Raw genomic sequence first — 18,438 nt, 5'->3', positions numbered from 1 at the left:
ACCGAATCCATGTTTCACGAGGCGCATTCGTAATGTTTTTCCTGAATAACCACTGGGTGTGAATAGTGCTCAAAAGAACGTCACCTCATCTTCTCTGACAGGCGCCCTGCACGTGCAGCTGACATAAACCACACTTTCAGTAAACAAAAAGAAAATCCTATCCAGTGGTGAAGTGTTTTCTGTGTTGACAAATCTTTTGCGATATCCTAATAACAGTCGCGATTCGCACGCAACGCGTCAACGTCCGCTAATGTCCGATTCGCGACCTAATGACTCATTTGAACAGATTCATTTGAATGAATCATGACAACAACTGATCTGTCCACACGGTCTATAATGAATCATTTACTCGAACAACTCTGAAATGAGAACATAAGTGTGCTTACCCCATTTAGCAAGAGTGGTTAGTAAAATTAGACTTAATAATCCACAATATTTTCAGGTTATTTAAATGACAATATGTAGTAAATTAGGCCTACCTATAAAATCAGTTAGTTTAGACTGGAGAGAGGTGAAACCAGAACAAAGCAAGTTGTTGTTAGCTAGGTGCAATCAATTGTATATGGTAGAAAATTATATTATTAGTTAATATAACTTCTAAATGCTACTTTTTAATACTTTTCAGGTTTAGCAAAAAAGCATCTTCTCTTACAAAGCTATAAAATCACTTTTTTTTTTTTTTTGCAAAGAGGGCAAGAAAGAATTACAGTGAGAGTGACGGGTACTTTGTCAGTATCGGGCTCGCAGATCACGTGGGTAGGGCACTTTTTACTGTTTGTGTGGATGACCATGTCTGTCACCACCAAAGACGAATTGAAATATTTAATACTTGCACAGCAAAAATTATGTATGCGATTAACTTATATTAATTAATCACAGAGTATGTAATTAATTAGATTAAAAATTTTAATCGATTGACAGCCCTAATATATAATATATATATATATATATATATATATATATACAGATGAATCTTATTTCTCCAATACTAGCTTGGCAGTGATGATAATTCAATCCAAATCAAAGCGCTGTGACTTCATATAGCTAATCTTATTCTATAATGGAGGATCGTGGAGGAAAGCTGCTCCCAGGGGTTCGGATATATAGATTTGTGGGCTATTATGTTCGAGAGAAAAGAAGATTAGGAGAGCTAGGAGGAAAGTGATAAGGACAGCTTTTTGGATGTGTCGTGTAAAGTGTGAGTACCAAGCAACATCTCCAGGTACTCCCTTGAGAACCAGACCAAAAAAGTTATGTGCACCCCTGTATATATATATACACACACACACATCATTTGATTAGTCATACAATGGCATATTGCTGAATTGATCATTGATGAATCTTATTTCTCCAATACTAGCTTGGCAGTGATGATAATTCAATCCAAATCAAAGCGCTGTGACTTCATATAGCTAATCTTATTCTATAATGGAGGATCGTGGAGGAAAGCTGCTCCCAGGGGTTCGGATATATAGATTTGTGGGCTATTATGTTTTACTACAGCCTGAGCTGCTGGTTTAACATGACAGCTCTCTGTTAGGATTGGCAATATAAAAGATTCTGGGCAGGAAGCCACGTCACTCAGTTCTTGGAGATCAGAGATCTGAGCAATAGCGTTCGCCTGTTAGTCTTCCTATCAGAACTCGAAAAAAAAACCAACCTCTTGGCTGAATCAAAGAATCATCGCATCTCTCGACCTCAAAAACCTGACATCTCAGAATTCAAGCTCTCGTAATATGACATGCGAGTCGAAAAACCTCAAACGATGGCGTCCCTGGAGAGAACAAGCCATTTCGCTTTATTCACACACAATGGCCGCAAAAATTCTGCAGCAGAGCCATAAAGCTATTTTTTTTTTTTTTTGCACTAATTTCTGCACTACTGGTATCACCAAACAGAACTGCAAAAATAATGACTGTTTTCAAAAAGGTTTCCCGAACAATCCCCCCATCTGCCGTTGGTCACAAACAGATTCCACCCAAAAACTCATATGTTCATAAGAGAAAGAACAAACACAAACCATCTGAGAACTTCAGAGAACAGATGACAGATGCATGATCATTTATTCAAAAATAATTTCGTTGACCTCATATTATTATTGCTCAACATATTTGATTACATTTGTTGGTGCTGCATGACTACAGCGGCCTGTTTCAAATGAAACGGAGAGACTGCAGTCTCAAACTGATGGCTGTAGAGAAGAGAACATGAAATATTTTGATTTATACTGCTTATCCTTTTATTGGACTTTTACTGCATGTATTACGTTTTCTTCTTTGTGGAGCACATTTCCTCTCATTCTTTCTATTTTTCTCATCTATTTTAAAAAGCCTGGGCATTCTAGTCCATATCAGATGACTAGAATTAACAGTGTGATCATTGTGGCATTATCTGTTAAACTGGTATTTAAAACCAAAATTTGCTTTTAATTACCAAAACATAATCTTTAGCTCTGTCACACATTTTGTGTACAACACTGTTAGCACAGGATTTCCCCCAGTAAAAAATAAATAAATAGGCATTCCATAAAATTGTGACACAGAAAGTGACATCTAATTACAGCACGGAGGCAAAACAAGTAAATAACCTCCATTTTCTCAATATATCAATATTAATAATTATTCATTTTTAATAATTCATTTTCCTAATTCTTTAATCTGTATTTAGACATTCCCAATGTTGGTAACAGGGTTTTATTTTATTAAAAAAAGAAAACAAATCTCATATAATATTTGACCTCACGAGTTGGATAAATAATATTTTCTTAAAGGTTCCTTTTTCCTGAACTGAAAAACAATTTGACTTAATTTGAACAATTTGAAGACTCATTTAAGACCCACAGTATTCTCCTCATTTACTTGCAATTAGCACCACTGAAGTTGGTCTCAAAATATCTTTTAAGGGCCGCTCTGTGCCATGCTAATCACGCAGGGATCCTACGTACACTTTCTTGATTAGATTGGGCTTTGCTCTACAGAAGAGGTCAGAAACATGCTCTACAGCCACACTGTTAATAAATTCTAACCTTTTTTAAAGAAAGGATTTCTTATGCTTAGCGATTTAATTGGCTAAGACGACACTATGATTAGAGAGCACTGAAAATCGATTATGCAATTTTCCTGTAACACACTTGACAAGAAGCTAGAGCTACACGATTAATTGTTAAAAGATTGCCATCTCATTCCTAAATGACAGCGATTTGGCTATGTCTACATTAAACTTTTGATAAGTATGATCACAGCGAACTTTCAAATCTGTGTTCATGCTGTCGTTGAACCAGAGAAAGCAGTTGTCGTGTATAGGCATGAAAAAGTTTCACAAACGGCCTTTTCAACCACAAAGTGTCATTATTTCTGTTACAAATGTTCAAATTATCACAATACTGATATAAAGTTTATAGTTCAGATATAAACACTGCTGTCTATGCTGTAATATGTTCAAAATAATTCATTGTTTTTAAACAAATTAGTTCAATCAAATCCTAACTTTTATGAGTAGTTAAAACTTTCCTTTTTCACATTTTTAAAAATCTGAATTGTTTCATTGTTTTGAGTTTTATTAACCTTTTTTTGTGCAAGATTAATGTTAAGTGGGATATTTAGTAGTGTCTAATGTTTTGAAGTCTCTGTAATGTTGGGTTTTTTGGGGGGGTTACCATAATGATGATGAGTGGATCATAAGCTTGGTTTGAGAACAGGTATATGTTCTACATTGCCATAGTCATTCAGCAATTTCTGTACTAATGCTATCAAAGCATTGGAAAGTTAGCATTTAATGAATTAGCTAGTTAAAGCTAGACAAGTTTCCACTACTAACAATATTTAGGAGAGATTACATGATAATTTTAAGGTAAATGTATGAATGCTTACTCAAATATTTCAAGTTAAGCGCAATTGACCCTTCGCCGGGAGTTTGATTGACAAGCGATCTAACCAATCAAAACGCCGCATCCGCCATTTTGTCCGACAAAGCAGCCAGTAATTAGAAGATTAACCTCGGTGGAGTTAAACTTGAAAAATTGTGTATATTGACGTCTTTCCGCGTTTGAAACAACATTCATTCTCATGTTCATTCATGTTTATTTGACGCTATAAATGGACTAGTAGGAAGAGATGATCGGTTAACGAGCCTCTTAAGCTGAGGCGCTACAGCAATCTGTCACGACCATGGTCACGACACATTAAAGAGCCACAATTGTTTGAATTTCTTTAATAACTACACAGTTTGAAAGCTGGGACTTTGTTTAATATCATAAGTAACCTGCTCTGTCTTGTCTGTCGACGTGTTGTCAGTGTCCTCTTTGCTCTGCGATGTATTTTTCACTGCCTGTGGTGTAACAGTGCCACAGCTTGTCGGACAAAACAACAGTAACTAAGGGGGGCGGGTCTTTGCAAAGGGTCAATTGATATGTGGGTACAAAATAAAAATCTTCCAGTTTTGGTTACTTAAACTTTGAATTTCTTAACTTAAACATTTTGATGTAACTGATTACCTCAAATCTTTTGAGTTTTGCCAGCTTATTCAGGTTTACAATGTACAGTAGCGATCAAAATAGAGTAAATCACCTTTTGAAAGTAAATGAACGCATCAAATAAAGATTGTATCTATTATGTCGTTACACCAGTAGGTGGCAACAAGTGACTGTTAAAAAATTGGATTTGTCATTGAATCATTCATTCAATAGATTTGTTCAAAAACGCTGATTCCTCCATTAAATGAAAGTACAGTATTTATGAGCGAGTCATAGAGTCATTCATTCAAACTGATTTCTTTTTAAACATTTTAAATAGACTGCAGCAATTAACATATGTCAGAACCTCTAGTAAATGACATGTTATTTTGTTCAGTTGTCTGTTTAGAATCGTGCAAGAATCGCGATTCTCAATTTATCCAGAATCGCGCAGCTCTACAAGAAGCCTTTGTGATGAGGAAGGCGGGAAACACACAGGTAGGCACTAACTGGTCGCAAAATCATCAGACTGAAATCTGCATGAGCAATCCTAACATGTCTCATCAGATCAGAACGAATGGACATTTTCCCTATTTCAGTTTGCTCTCTGTATACTGCTCAAGTGCTCCACAAAATGTCAAATGGGCCTCTGTGGGAATATATTTACATAACACCTCTCCAGCGCTCGCCGTTGCCAAAGAGGACCAATTAAACATAAAACACGGGCGTATGTGGTAAAACGCCCCTGAGTTTTAATAATTCATGATATTTTTGTTCTATAAAACTTGGTTTGAGGATCTGTGACATCAATCAAAATGAATGAAGCCATTTTTGAACAGAACCTTGTTTTGATGAGATGGAATGAAATTCAGTCACTTGGCTTTTTCATTATTTCACAAAAGGAATGAATGTCATGTTACAAGACAGAACAAAAAGCCCAAGGAGACAGACAGAGTGAGAACTGAATAAAAAAAAAAAAAAAAACTAATTGCAACCCAAGGTACATATTTTCAATAACAAAAAACAAAAAGAGTGTACTTTACATTGCAGTTATGACACATAAATTCAGATAAACATTTCATAATGTTTGTTTAAAGTTCGCTCTCGAACGTGCCCGAGCTTGTGATGGGAGTTTACAGGGCCATTTATCCAAATTACTTGTCATTCGTCTTCCGTGAGGCTTTTTGCCAATCAACAATTTCAAATAAGTCCATAACCCCAGATTACGACATGAAAAAGCCCCTTTGATTATAACACAATGAAACCTAAGCTCTCAGCACAACATTGTTTGTTATCAGCCAAACATCTTCTGCAGACACCAGGAACTCTGACTAAACCCCAATAAAAACAACCGCCGCTTAATGTACATTACGCATATTCTTCAAACGTATCGCCGGCCGGTGAATTCCCAGAAAGTCAAACACAGGCCTTGAGACACATTCTTCTACATCTCCACCCTCCAAAACAACCCTTACCCAACATATTCTCCCTGTCAATGAGTCAGCTTCAACAAACACACTGTAATAGCTACCTGTCTCTTTAAAATATGCAGGTCAAAATATCAATTCAAGCGTGAGGACAGAGATAGAAAGGTAAAAAAAAGAACGATTCCTGGAATCCTGACAGCAGCTGCTTGTTAGTTGTCCTGGTTACTGTATTAAAATAAGCATGCGTTGATGCTAAAGTTACTGGCGTGTGTTAGTATTAGTGCTCTCTGCACACAATAATGAAAGGAAAATGTGTCATCGCCACGGCAACTGTTTTAATGCAAGACTCCCCGTCAATAATAGTTAACAAAATTGCACTTCAGTCATAAACCCACAAATCAATTTCCTGTGTGTGTGTGTGTGCTTTATGTTGGAGTGATGAGTGTGTGCGCAGAGATTGTAGAGAAATTTTAAATGCATGTCTTATTAGAGTTGGGTTCAGCATAATCAGTCTTTCCCTAATTATTATTCACAGCCGCGACCTCTAATGAGTCAAAAACATCCATCTATTAATGTTGCGGGCTGCTGAGATTCTGCACCCCTGTTGGGTCATTAAATTGGTTCTGATGCTTCAATATGCCTGATGTGAGAACCAGAAAAGATTCTAACATACACTACCGAGCAATATCGATCGGGATGTTGTAAATACAGAATAACAATGTACAGGAATACTTGGAGGTGTAAAGGACAAAAGAAGGGCTGGTCGATTTGGTCAGAGCAATCATACAGCCGTTATTCTGATTTGAAAAGCAATCTGTTAACATTTAACATTTCGTATTGCTGATGTTTAGATATCAAAGCCACAAGAATTAAAGGCATAAAATCACACTGAAAGAGAAGCTCTTTGTACCGACAGAAATTTCTGTGGCACTAGCATCACCAAATGGAATACCAAAAATAATTCAGTATTTCCTCATCTACCATGAAGTTGACAAACAAATAGCCCTGCCTCAAACTCATGCTACTGGCTTAAGCAATGCTGTTGTGTTGCTATGACGCTCAAACAAACACATGAGCAATGTTTTGATGGTACCACAGTGTTTACAATTTTCAGGAAAAATCTGCATATGTAAAGTTTACTCAAACTGGTATTTTAACATCAAAAACTTACACACACCATATTTAAAAGTGTTCACACTCAAGTCGTTTTTAAAAGAAATCAAACTCAAACTTCAATTGACCCAAAAGTAAACTGAAGTGAGAAAAAAAATTCAGCTGTCATTGCATTCACTTTAGAGTTTCATTTTAATATTATTTATATATTTGTAGTATTATATTATTGTTTGTATTTTTATATTTTCAGCTTTCATTTTAATTGTAATACAGGTTCTATAAATTGTGTTATATCCTTTTGTCATTTGTATTATTTTTCAAAAAATATATTTTTATTTGGCTTGAATTTATTTATTTAGTTCTTTTTATTTATTTATTTTTTTAGTAATTTTAGTACTTCAGCTTAAACTTATTTTATTTTTATTAGCTGCCAATACAGCACTTCTAAATTTAATTTAAGTTTTTAATCTGTTTTATTTTATTCATACCATATTTCAATTAATGCAAACTTTTTAATAGTTTTATTTGTTAACAACATGTGAACATTAGAAGCAAATTCAGATCTCTTTTTGGTCCACTTAAACTCAATCCACTTCTCATTCACACAGTTATATTTGGGACTTCTTTGATAACTTAAATATTACATTATGGCAATAATATTTATATTATACTGAACACTGAACATTAGAAGTGAATTCAGATCTCTTTTTGGTCCACTTAAACTCAATCCACTTCTCATTCACACAGTTATTTACAGAACTTCTTTGAAAACCTTAAATATTACATTATTGCAATAATATTTATATTATACTGAACACTGAACATTAGAAGTGAATACAGATCTCTTTTTGGTCCACTTAAAATCAGTCCACTTCTCATTCACACAGTTATTTTTGGAACTTCTTTTAAAGAAAACTTAAATATTACATTATTGCAGTAATATTTATATTATACTGAACACTGAACATTAGAAGTGAATTCAGATCTCTTTTTGGTCCACTTAAACTCAATCCACTTCTCATTCACACAGTTATATTTGGGACTTCTTTGAAAACTTAAATATTACATTATTGCAGTAATATTTATATTATACTGAACACTGAACATTAGAAGTGAATTCAGATCTCTTTTTGGTCCACTTAAACTCAATCCACTTCTCATTCACACAGTTATATTTATGACTTCTTTGAAAACTTAAATATTACATTATTGCAGTAATATTTATATTATACTGAACACTGAACATTAGAAGTGAATTCAGATCTCTTTTTGGTCCACTTAAACTCAATCCACTTCTCATTCACACAGTTATATTTGGGACTTCTTTGAAAACTTAAATATTACATTATTGCAGTAATATTTATATTATACTGAACACTGAACATTAGAAGTGAATTCAGATCTCTTTTTGGTCCACTTAAACTCAATCCACTTCTCATTCACACAGTTATTTTTGGGAACTTCTTTGAAAACTTAAATATTACATTATTGCAGTAATATTTATATTATACTGAACACTGAACATTAGAAGTGAATTCAGATCTCTTTTTGGTCCACTTAAACTCAATCCACTTCTCATTCACACAGTTATTTTTGGAACTTCTTTTAAAAAAACTTAAATATTACATTATTGCAATAATATTTATATTATACTGAACACTGAACATTAGAAGTGAATTCAGATCTCTTTTTGGACCACTTAAACTCAATCCACTTCTCATTCACACAGTTATTTTTGGAACTTCTTTGAAACCTTAAATATTACATTATTGCAATAATATTTATATTATACTGAACATTAGAAGTGAATACAGATTAAAATCAATCCACTTCTCATTCACACAGTTATTTTTGGAACTTCCTTTAAAAAAAACTTACATACTAGGCTACATTTCTGCAATATTAAAATGTATTATTATTTATATTATACTGAATTATGACGCTACTAAAGTCTTTTTCATTATATATTTTACATTTATAATTACATGTCTAGCCATATCACAATTTAGATTTTCATTTTACCATTTTTTTTTTTTTTTAAATTGTACAGTCGTAGACACGAGCTATCTTTCTACACGTAAACAATAAGTTGAAAGTGTTTTGATGGTACAGTTTAAACCCTTAAAGACAATTTCAGGTACCTGCTAGGCTGCTATTTACACTGACTGTGTCCTCTGTAAGATGCTGGGACACAGTAAACAGCAATACTTCAGTCTTTCAAGCTATTTGCATTTCTCCTCCTCAAGGTATAGGGGTCGTCATCAAGATAATATGAAACATATTCTCTAGATAACCAATCACTTGCCACTATTTCACATAAATATATGAAGCATTTTATATTCAAATGTCCCCATTATGCCTTCTTGTTCTTCTCCAAGGACTTGGCTGTCTAAAAGCCTGAGAAGCATTCAAGAATCAACTATTACCCTTCAAACAAGCCTTTTATTTACTCAATGATGGACATTATGGTATTTTCACCAAACTGAGAGTAAACGTTCAGCTGAGAGTGGGCACTTGGAAAAACATAATGTTTCTGCACTCATTTATACTGAAACTGTTTCTTTGGTGAGTTTGTATGATTGCCAATTGCATGACGCAGGAATCGCTTGACGATTAAACCCAATATATAGTATTTCACTTGATACATATGTGGGCAGGACAACGTGGCACAAATCTACCCATAATTCTATGATATTACTTTTTATTTGATTCCAGCTTGTCCGAGCTTAAATTACCCTGAGCTCATTTTTCCAGGATATCCCCTGATGTCGACATGAAACTGTTTGTTGATGATTTATGGCACCTGTCGATATTTTACAGCAGTGGGCATTCGTCCGCTATAGTTCCAGCACAATTCGTGTTGCTCCCTAGCAACAAGCCTAAAGCTCTAATATTCCAACAGGGGGACCGGCTCCAAATATAACTGTCTGTATTATTGATTACCACACAGCAAACTTTGCATTTAATGGCTCTTGTAAAAACATGACAAGGTAGAACAAATTTGGTTATGTCAAAATGTTCTACTTTGTGAAGAGACGAGAGAACAGACATGTTGAGCCTATTATTCTAATGATGTCTCTATATATAGAGAACTGAATAACAAGGTGCAGCCACATACAAAAGACATAGATATTGTTTCTGGAAAAGAAAGATAACTTCCCATGATGAACTCAAGGAAAAAGGAAATATTGATATAGTGTTGAGCAATATAAAGGAATATTCCCCATATATTTTGATTATTTTGCTTGCTTGCATAAATAAATTAAGCAACACTGTGAATGTTGCAGTAATTTCAATATTTGGCCTTTAAGTTTCCTAAACTGTGTCATTAGACTAGTTTTGCAATACCTCCCTATCCCATGAGTATGAGAGCATGGTGAGATATTTCAATGGCATTTCTGATTCAGCAGTTAGCAAGTTTGATTCATTACTTTCAAACTCAGTTCAAACTAAGTTGAATATTTGTTTGCATCTTCAAATAAAATGGTGTGTTCTTATAAGTCTCAGCATGGCATATTTCATACATAATTTTTTTTATACACTACCATTCCAATATTTATTTATTTATTTGAAAGAAATTAAAACTTTTATTAGGAAACATGAATTGATATACACTGTAAAAAAATGTCATTATTTGCTCTTTTTTTCTTTTGTCAAATCAACTTAGATAATTTATGTAGTTCAGATAACATATTATTATGAGTTTCTGTTGATTAAACCAGTCGCCTTCATTGTATTAACTCAAATTTTTAATTTCAATGAACTCAAAATTTTAAGGCAACCAGGTAACTTATTTTAGTTAAACCAACAATTCTTTTTTACAGTGTAAAGTGACATTAAAGACATTTATAATGTAAAAAAGATTTCTATTTCAAATATATGCTGAATTGTCCATTAATATATAAAAAAAAACACAGTTTATGAAGCAGTATTAAAGGGTTAGTTCACCCAAAAATGAAAATTCTGTCATTAATTACTCACCCTCATGTCGTTTCACACCCGTAAGACCTTCGTTCATCTTCAGAACACAAATTAAGATATTTTTCATAAAATCCAACGGCTCAGAGAGGCCTGCATTACCAGCAAGAAAATTAAAACATTTAGTGCACAAAAAGCTAAAGACATATTTAAAACAGTTAATGTGACTCAGTGGTTCGGAGCGCATATTATTTCAGTAAATGAGGCTTTGTAACATCATAAGTGTTTCGAAATTTCAATGGTTCACCACTAGGGGGAGTGACTTTGGCAGTTTGAACACGCTCCGAACCACTATTCAAAACAAAAGATTCGAAAGCTTCGAGCTTCAAAGCAGTTTTTGAAATCACCCATAACTAGATTTGGAATAAAGTGATTTTGTTTTTTTGGTGCACAAAAAGTATTCTCGTCACTTCATAACATTAAGGTCGAACCACTGTAGTCACATGAACTGTTTTAAATATGTCTTTAGCTTTTTGGGCATTAAATATGTTAATTGTCTTGCTGGCAATGCAGGCCTCTCTGAGCTATCGGATTTTATGAAAAATATCTAAGTTTGTGTTCCAAAGATGAACAAAGTTCTTACGGGTGTGGAACGACATGAGGGTGAGTAATTAATGACAGAATTTTCATTTTTGGGTGAACTAACCCTTTAAGCGGCACAATCGTTATCAACATTGATAATAAAAATAAATGTTGAGCACCAAATCAGCATATTAGAATGATTTCTGAAGGATCATGTGACACTGAAGAGTAAAAATGGTAATTATATGTTTAATACAGTCAGACTGTCATAGCATTACCATATGGCTCAAAATAGCTTCTTTCGTAAGTGCTAATACACCAGGTGATTCAATCTCCCGACACCCACCTCTTTGTTTCTACAGCTGTTGAGTTACTAAGATACACACAAGCTAAACCTTTCTAGCGTGCGTCGAAGGTTGTTGTGTTCACTAGCTTTCCAAATAGTAAATGAAACAGATTACTTGTTTTCTAGAAATATATCTTTCATGCAACAGAACAAGCATATTTGTGTGCGACATACAGCAGAATGACAGAGCGAGCCGTTCACGGACTTGTGAACGTGAGTCGTGGGAATTGTATGAGTAATGCATAAATTCTCATGAATTGTTCATATAATGGAACATCTCTCGTACATACTACAAGAGATTTGAGCGGCACCCCAGAATTTATCTCCAGTCAAGTTGAAAACAATGGAATTAAAGGTGCTTTCATCTCTGAAGCTCATAAGCACGACAGGGACGGATTAACACATTGCCAGTCTTTGAAAACTAGGAAAAACAGCTGAGCATAAATAGCTAATTTGGATGAAATAGTAAATGCACAACAATATTTAATTCTCTGTGTTATGTTCAGTGCTAGGTACAAAGTCCATTACAAATTACATGATAAAAATTGTAGTTAGTAACATAATCTATTACTTTAAACATTTAAGGTAATATAATCTGACTACTTTTAGATTACTTTTAGATTACTTTTGACCTTACTTGTTTATAACATTTGAATAGCAAATCTTGTACCGTATTGATAAAAAAAAAATACTAAGAAAGAAAAATGATTTTTTTTTTTTTTTGTTATCAACAACAAGAAGTGCATTAAACATTACATTAAGTCAGGGTTTCCCTAACTAGGGTTTGAGAAGTAACTGCAAGGGGTTTATAAATGTATGAAAAGCTTGATTAAATCATAAAAAGTTAAATTATAATAAATAAATAAAAACTATCAAAATAAAGCACTAACTAAAAAAAGTTTATGTTGTGCGGCCTCTCAAATTTTCCATTTAATTATAGTCGCCTGACTAGTGGCCGATCTGTGTGTGCAATTCCACAAAACTTTTGAGAAAGGAAAATTTAAAAGATAAAAATCGAATTAGGGAGAATCAATTAATTATAAATATTTACTGCCATTTTTTGAATATGAAGTTTTCATGTAATCAAAAAAAAAAAAGTATACTGTAATCCGATTATGAGTAGTTTAAAAAGAAATATAATCTAATTACAAGTATTTAATTTTTGTAATCTGATTACATTATGCAGATTACATATAATCAGTTACTACCCAGAGCTGTTTATGTTATTACATAAACCTTAAGTCATTAAATAATTTATATACTTATGCTACTCTTTCTGAAGTTTTTAATCAACGAATGCATACCATAACACCCCCGACACAACATCTTTTGCATGTATTTTTTTATTTTAATGACAAATTTCAATTTGTTAACAGTCAAACAGTGGAGACGAAAGACATGTATGTCAAAGCGATTAACTTGCGCTTGTTCACGGGAAACAGCAAATGTATTCTGGGGAGCCCCGCTGGAAACAATGGTGGCACTCATGTGACTCAACATGATGACAATAGCCACAGACAGAGGGAAAGAAGAGCATTACCCAATGAAACTAATTAAAAAGCATTTTGAGTGTGACACAAAGGAGGGATTAGATGACAGAGGATAAGAAGATAGTATGCTATCAATGCACTATTGTGCTGATTTCTTCATCTGCAGTCAGCGGTAGACAAGGCCTTTTCAATTACTGTCCAAAGAATTAATCATTCATAATTGTAGGAGCCGTCACAAAGAGCATGCATATTAAGGGATCACCGTCCATCTTGAACTGCGGGGTTCTGCGCTATGAAGGAATAAAAGCACACTGATATTGGCAGTAGCTCTCATTTATTGCTACTTTTCAAAGGCAGATCTAAATAGATAAAAGGATGATATATTTTCAACAGGCGTGGGCAGTCTGACCAAAGTGTAGGCCTGTCGCGATTGTTGATTAATCGTCTGATCTTGGTTATTCATTCTAATGGCAATTATTTTAAATAACCGCAATAATTGTGCAGTTTAAATTTCAATCACATTCTGCCATCCAAATAAGGGAAATTTAAGCACTTGGTGAAATGTCATCGAATCCACGAATATCATGTCCCCTCAGGGAGAAGCAGGGGAATAAAGAATATAAGAAAACACTGTTATAATGTAGACAAAGATATTTAAAGGTCTTCTTTTATACAAAATTATATTATATTATATTATATTATATTATATTATATTATATTATATTATATTATATTATATTATATTATATAAATACTATTTTTACAGCAATAAAGTACATCATATAGGCCTATTTAAATTTTATAATATTTTAATCTTTAATTTTTACTCATTTTTATTATTATATTATATAGGTTAAAGGGGGGGGTCTAATGCTATTTCATGCATTCTGACTTATTTACACTGTTAAAGAGTTGCATTCTCATGCTAAACATGGCCCAAGTTTCAAAACACAAGTTGGACGTATGACAGGAGTATTTCTGTGCCAAATACACTACTTCCTGTTACGGACCCTTTATCACGTAATAAAGTTCGGAATTCCTTGTATGGGCACTTCTCCCTGATAAGCGTGCACACACACATCACCCAGAGCAAGAGCAAGAGCACGCCCATCAACACGCTTCGTTCGGGATACGGAAGCTGAGAGATTTTTCAACAATGGCTGTGTCCCAATTCAGGGGCTGCAGCCTTCAAGGCCGCATTTGAAGGCTGCATACATCAACGAGGCAGTCTCATTTAAGAAAAATAACTGTTAAGACTGCAAAGTAAGAAAGAAATTACATGATTTTACACCTCACAATGAATATCAGTCAATTTTATTACGGTTACTTCTCTTAAATAATCCTTGATGACGTATGCAGCCTTCAAATGTGACCTCTGGAGGACGCAGCCTCCGAAATGAGACGCAGCTCCTGTCACCAAAGGAGTGTTTTTGGTTGTGAGGGAAAAATTAACTTTTTCAGCTTCCCAAAGAAACCAGCGTTAAGGGAACATTGGATGAAGTTTGTTTTTCCGGAGCTGCAATGGAGTTATGCGTGTATGTTTGTTTGTTCCAAGAATTTCGGTGATGAATGCTTTGTAAACAAGACCTAGTTCGTCGCACACGCGCTCTCTCTGGGCTGCAAAAAAAGCGCTGATGATCTGGCAACACAGACATAAATGTATGTTGAAGTTTAACAACATTCCTTCTCTGTGACAAACTGTAATAAATACAAACATGAATTTCGACCATTTTGATTGCGATCATGGTTGGTGAATAAATGCACTTAATAAATAAATGCAATAAATGTAACCTCTGTGCTACAGTAGAAAGTCAAAATTTTACATATGGAATTATTGAAATTAAGATTAGGAGCCACCATTTTTGTATTGATTATCCATTTGATGAACCTATCATAGTTGGTTAAAGGTGCCCTAGAATGAAAAATTGAATTTATCTTGGCATAGTTAAATAACAAGAGTTCAGTACATGGAAATGACATACAGTGAGTCTCAAACTCCATTGTTTCCTCCTTCTTATATAAATCTCATTTGTTTAAAAGACCTCCGAAGAACAGGTGAATCTCAACATAACACCGACTGTTACGTAACAGTCGGGGTGTACGACTACGTCCCCAATATTTGCATATGCCAGCTCATGTTCAAGCATTAGACAAGGGCAGGACATCTGGATGTGCACAGCAGAATCATCAGACTAGGTAAGCAAGCAAGAACAATAGCGAAAAATGGAAGATGGAGCAATAAGCATGTTAGCATGTTGCTAATATACTGTTAAATGTGGTTAAAGTTACCATTGTTTCTTATTGTATTCACGGAGACAAGAGCCGTCGTTATTTTCATTATTAAACACTTGCAGTCTGTATAATTCATAAACACATCTTCATTCTTTATAAATCTCTCCAACAGTGTAGCATTAGCCGTTAGCCACGGAGCACAGCCTCAAATTCATTCAGAATCAAATGTAAACATCCAAATAAATACAATACTCACATAATCACACATAATTCATAAAAAAATGAATTAAAAATAATCTATGGGGTATTCTGAACTGAAACTTAACAGACACATTCAGGGGACACCTTAGACTTATATTACATCTTGTAAAAAACGTTCGATGGCACATTTAAATGAAATCCATGCGCCACCTACAGGCCTATTAGGTGAAGTGAAATGGCCTTTATTATCTTACTCTGGAATATCTGGATATTAATTGCGATTAATAATCGTGATTATAATTTTGGAGCAAAATAACCATGATTATCAGTTTAACCATTACGCTAAAGCTATATTGCCCCTTGTAGAAATACTGAGAACACAACTTGCGCTACTGCGTGTAATTAATAGTGGTTCTTACAGAACCAAAACCTCTACCAGTTAAGATAATTCTACCACCGTACCACCGAGCTATACTTTAAGAGAAATATGTTCATGACTTCTGAAGATAGGAAAGGGTTTAGCTTGATTGAAATTAGACCCCAAGTGTCTGAGAAGTGCAGTGTCGACATGTTTAAACTCAAAGAAACACAGTACGTGTGACGACAAGAAAAAAACACTAGCGTTCACTAATGGCTGTTATTAAGCAGCACCGACACTCACTGGGGGTTAAAGGTCAAACTGACAACTACCCTGGGGCAGAAGGGGTGAGAGGTGGCTGCTTATTGGCTGTATAAGAAAGGTTTTAATGTCCTAACTGGTCTCAGATCAGCTGTAAAGGGCATCTTTGTTCTACTGTCTCGAAGAGCTTACAGCTAACTTGACAAATCAGTCCAAGAGAGTTTTTCAGTCATTGAAATATCAGCTGACAAGAACATGGTTCTCTCTGCTTTGAACTCATGCTGCTGTCTTCCTTTTCTGCAAGCTTGTGCAAATCACCTGGGGGTTTGAGAGCAGCCCCCCGAGAGCAATACCACATCCTCTAAAACAACATCAATGAGGTCAAATTCAACAATGCAAAGAAAGAAAGAAACCCACTTCATCAAAATATTCTGTCAATGTGAGTCCTCATGTCAAACATGGACTATTTATTATTTCTTTCCATGGGACAAGAATATAGCAGATACATAATAAACGTATACAGAAAAAACAGAAAATTCCCATAAAATGATTTGCATAATATATTTCAAGTATTCTTAAGTCATACGACAGCTTTGTGTGAGGAAATTTAAGTTCTCCATTTGTGTTCCACAGAAACAAAACAAGAACATGAGGGGATAATAATAAATTACTTTTTTTTGTTGAACTAGTAAATGTAAAACTTTTTATTTAAACATGATTTTTCTAAAGAAAAAGTATGTATAATCAAGTAAACTTAAGTTTCTTCAGTCAAGTAAGTGTTTACACTGATATATTTCAAACAATATAAAAGTCATTCTTACATATAAAATCAGTAAAGATTTCACAACAATAAGACACGTGTACCACGACCAATGATACTAAAAGGCTTTTGACTTGCTAAAAAAAAAAAAAAAAAGTATAAACTAGATGACAGAACTGGTATAAACTAGTATAATCATATCCCGATTTCACTGTAAAGCTGCTTTGAAACAATCTCTATTGTATAAAGCACTATATAAAAAAACCTCATATTGTAGTAGAATGTGTACAGCAGGATTTGTAGCAATGTTTAATAAGTTTTAATAAGTTTTTAAAGACCTTAGAAAGCTTTGTAGCAAATATGATACAGTAGGCTTTATATAAGGCTATGATAAAACTTTGAGTGGAATAAATTTGATTAGCAAATAATTAAACCCCTCATGCACAAAATATTCAGAGCCATATGACTAAGCAAAATGAATTAGCACTCAAAGGCAAGAGGACACTGCAGCCAAACAGGGCATTAATTAGCCTATGAGATGGCAAACCGCACAAAGTCTGAGACGTTTAATATTTAAGGAAGGCCTTCTTGAATTTCGCAGCTCCCCCCAAGCTTACTCAACATGAAATGATTGGCTGATGATAATAACAGATTAGTCATCGTGAGTGACTGAGGCTTGGCACCAGACACCACAATAAGCCACATTGTGTTTCCTGACAAACGCAGCCGGCCCCCTCGCTTTAAAATATAAGATTCCACAATAGCTGCCCGGAGGGAGTGACGAACTTCAGAAAAGATCACCACACTGCATTAACATTTATTTGAATTTCCTTCTCCAGGAACAAATGCAGCTGTTTGAGAACACATAATGCAATACTCCTAAAAGACAAATGAACGCTTATTTTCCATCTGTTGTTGGCAACTTTTTGTTATGTTTTTCCTCTTTCCTTTCAGCTTCAGGTTGTTGGGGGGTGGGGGAAACGGGAGATTTGCTGTTATAGGAGAAGTAATGTTAATAACTTGACTGTTGTTTCAGCCTCTGTAATGGACAGACAATAAAACTATTCATTTCCTCAAAGGTCGGGCCTGGGAGACGTACGCATTGTTGGACTGTCTGCTGGCAAGGACGCTATCTCACCTTGCATACTTTAGCTCAGGGAGTCTTGCCTTGTGGAAATGACGAAAATTGGGTGAAATAACAAAAACAAATACATATGGACTTGATGATTACGGCCCCTTTCCCTGTTTTGTGTTTAAAAAATGACTCTGCCATTATTAGCAATCCAACAGGCTTTTTCCA

General features: G+C 34.5%; 1 protein-coding gene across 1 annotated transcript in view; it reads right to left on the bottom strand.

Annotated features, from left to right (window-relative positions):
• Nucleotides 1–18,438, bottom strand: part of arid5b (AT-rich interaction domain 5B) — a 155,906-nt gene that overhangs the window by 107,378 nt on the left and 30,090 nt on the right. The window lies entirely within an intron of this gene.

Source organism: Megalobrama amblycephala, linkage group LG20, assembly GCF_018812025.1.
Source record: "Megalobrama amblycephala isolate DHTTF-2021 linkage group LG20, ASM1881202v1, whole genome shotgun sequence".
NCBI classification, from domain to species: Eukaryota; Metazoa; Chordata; class Actinopteri; order Cypriniformes; family Xenocyprididae; genus Megalobrama; species Megalobrama amblycephala.
The sequence above is the reverse complement of the archived record's forward strand: the minus strand, read 5'-3'. Positions and strand labels throughout refer to the sequence as shown.